Below are 3,560 nucleotides of genomic sequence, written 5' to 3' on the forward strand. Positions count from 1 at the left end.
CACAAACACGGATGGAGCGAGGGTCACCACTTTGTGAACAAATGCGTGAGCAAATTTTGGAACAGTTTAAGAACAACATTTCCCAAAGAGCTATTGCAAGGAATTCAGGGATTTCACCATCTACGGTCCATAATATCATCAAAAAGTTAAGAGAATCTGGAGAAATCACTGCACGTAAGCGATGATATTATGGACCTTCGATCCCTCAGGCGGTACTGCATCAAAAAGCGACATCAGTGTGTAAAGGATATCACCACATGGGCTCAGGAACACTTAAAAAAAACACTGTCAGTAACTACAGTTTGTTGCTACATCTGTAAGTGCAAGTTAAAACTCTATAATGCAAAGCCAAAGCCATTTATCAACAACACCCATGCCCGGGCTCAACTAAGATGGACTGATGCAAAGTGGAAAACTGTTCTGTGGTCTGACGAGTCCACATTTCAAATTGTTTTTGGAAACTGTGGACGTCGTGTCCTCCGGACCAAAGAGGACAAGAACCATCCGGACTGTTATAGGCGCAAAGTTGAAAAGCCAGCATCTGTGATGGTATGGGGGGTGTATTAGTGCCCAAGGCATGGGTAACTTACACATCTGTGAAGGCACCATTAATGCTGAAAGGTACAAACCCCGTTTCCATATGAGTTGGGAAATTGTGTTAGATGTAAATATAAACGGAATACAATGATTTGCAAATAATTTTCAACCCATATTCAGTTGAATATGCTACAAAGACAACATATTTGATGTTCAAACTGATAAACATTTTTTTTTTGCAAATAATCATTAACTTTAGAATTTGATGCCAGCAACACGTGACAAAGAAGTTGGGAAAGGTGGCAATAAATACTGATAAAGTTGAGGAATGCTCATCAAACACTTATTTGGAACATCCCACAGGTGAACAGGCAAATTGGGAACAGGTGGGTGCCATGATTTGGTATACAAGTAGATTCCATGAAATGCTCAGTCATTCACAAACAAAGATGGGGCGAGGGTCACCACTTTGTCAACAAATGCGTGAGCAAATTGTTGAACAGTTTAAGAAAAACCTTTCTCAACCAGCTATTGCAAGGAATTTAGGGATTTCACCATCTATGGTCCGTAATATCATCAAAGGGTTCAGAGAATCTGGAGAAATCACTGCACGTAAGCAGCTAAGCCCGTGACCTTCGATCCCTCAGGCTGTACTGCATCAACAAGCAACATCAGTGTGTAAAGGATATCACCACATGGGCTCAGGAACACTTCGGAAACCCACTGTCAGTAACTACAGTTGGTCGCTACATCTGTAAGTGCAAGTTAAAACTCTCCTATGCAAGGGGAAAACCGTTTATCAACAACACCCAGAAACGCTGTCGGCTTTGCTGGGCCTGAGCTCATCTAAGATGGACTGATACAAAGTGGAAAAGTGTTCTGTGGTCTGACGAGTCCACATTTCAAATTATTTTTGGAAACTGTGGACGTCGTGTCCTCCGGACCAAAGAGGAAAAGAACCATCTGGATTGTTATAGGCGCAAAGTTGAAAAGCCAGCATCTGTGATGGCATGGGGGTGTATTAGTGCCCAAGACATGGGTAACTTACACATCTGTGAAGGCGCCATTAATGCTGAAAGGTACATACAGGTTTTGGAGCAACATATGTTGCCATCCAAGCAACGTTATCATGGACGCCCCTGCTTATTTCAGTAAGACAATGCCAAGCCACATGTTACAACAACGTGGCTTCATAGTAAAAGAGTGCGGAGGCTAGACTGCCTGCCTGCAGTCTAGACCTGTATCCCATTGAAAATGTGTGGCGCATTATGAAGCCTTAAATACCACAACAGTGACCCCGGACTGTTGAACAACTTAAGCTGTACATCAAGCAAGAATAGCTTCTGAAATTGGTCTCCTCAATTCCCAAACGTTTACTGAGTGTTGTTAAAAGGAAAGGCCATGTAACACAGTGGTAAAAATGCCCCGGTGCCAACTTTTTTGCAAAGTGTTGCTGCCATTAAATTCTAAGTTAATAATTATTTGCAAAAAAAATAATTAAGTTCCTCAGTTTGAACATTAAATATCTTGTCTTTGCAGTCTATTCAATTGAGTATAAATTGAAAAGGATTTGCTAATTATTGTATTCTGTTTTTTTTTAACGAATTACACAACGTGCCAACTTCACTGGTTTTGGGTTTTGTATTATAATACACACATATATACTGTAATTTAGTTTGTATCCTTCTAGGTCAAAGTCCATTCCTTTTTTAGCATCCATCCATGTTTCTGAGATAGCCATAAATTTAAAGGGTTCGTTGAATTGTTCCAAAAAATACATCACATTTTTGTAGTTAGCATACCATTTTCTGCGGTTTCCGTTATATTGTTCATCTGAATAATAAAAACAGTTATTCCTGGTGTGAAAGAAAACATTTGTATCTGGATCTATATCCTTATCTAATTCCAGACTATTCTAATCTCTGCTGCTGAAGGTTTTCAGTTCCATACTTTCCTGTTCTCCAATCATTTGTGTTGCTCTCTGAATATCTAAAGTGTCGATGAATGTGCACATGAGTGAAGATCATCTTGTTCGGTAATCCCTTGGAGCGTTGTCATTTTGTAGTGGAATGTCAATGTTTGTTTTCTGTCAGATTCCATTATCGTTGTTGTTGTTGTTGTAGTTGCTGGGTGTTCTGATATTCATTAAAATCCTTGATGTCATTGACAACAGAGATATAATTGTGGCAAGGTACAGATCTGGCCAAGGTTAAGACATCATTTCTGCAGCACTCAAGGTTCCTAAAAGCACAATGGCCTCCGTAATCCTTAAATGGAAGAAGTTTGGGATGACCGCAACTCTTCCGAGACCTGGCCGTCCTGCCAAACTGAGTAATCGTGGGAGAAGAGCCTTGGTGAGAGAGGTAAAGAAGAACCCAAATATCACTGTGGCTGAGCTCCAGGGATGTAGTCGAGAGATGGGAGAAAGTTCCACCAAGTCAACTATCACTGCACAGACCTCCACCAGTCGAGGCTTTATTGTAGAGTGGCCCGACCAAGCCTCTACTCAAAAGCTTGCATAGTCTCTATCATCTTCTCATAATTTAAAAACATATTGGGAAAATATAATTTAAAAAATAATTGCGTGAAAAATTGTTTCTTCAAATTATTATTGTTTTTCTATTTTCTTTAACATGAAATTCTGCACATTATTATTAATAAAAGTAATGATCAGGACTAATAAAAGAATTAAAAAAATGTATGTTCAAAAATAATTAAGAAATTAATATTAATACGGTTCTTGTGCCACTCCCCTACATCTCCCCACTATCTCACTATCTAAAAAAAATAATGGCGTAAAAAAATATATATTTTCAAATTGTTTATTCAAATGAGTTGCACTATCAAACGCTTATTTTATTTTTTTCTATTTTCTTCAACATGAATTCCAGTACAGTCCAGTATTCTTGTTACAATTATTTTACGTAGCAGGCGCGCCCTCTGGTGGTGAATATGTAACCTCTCTTAAATATACTACTCTTATGTGGCAAAAACATTTAAAAAAAAAAAAACTCAGCAATTCC

This window comes from Nerophis lumbriciformis, linkage group LG08 (assembly GCF_033978685.3).
Source record: "Nerophis lumbriciformis linkage group LG08, RoL_Nlum_v2.1, whole genome shotgun sequence".
NCBI classification, from domain to species: Eukaryota; Metazoa; Chordata; class Actinopteri; order Syngnathiformes; family Syngnathidae; genus Nerophis; species Nerophis lumbriciformis.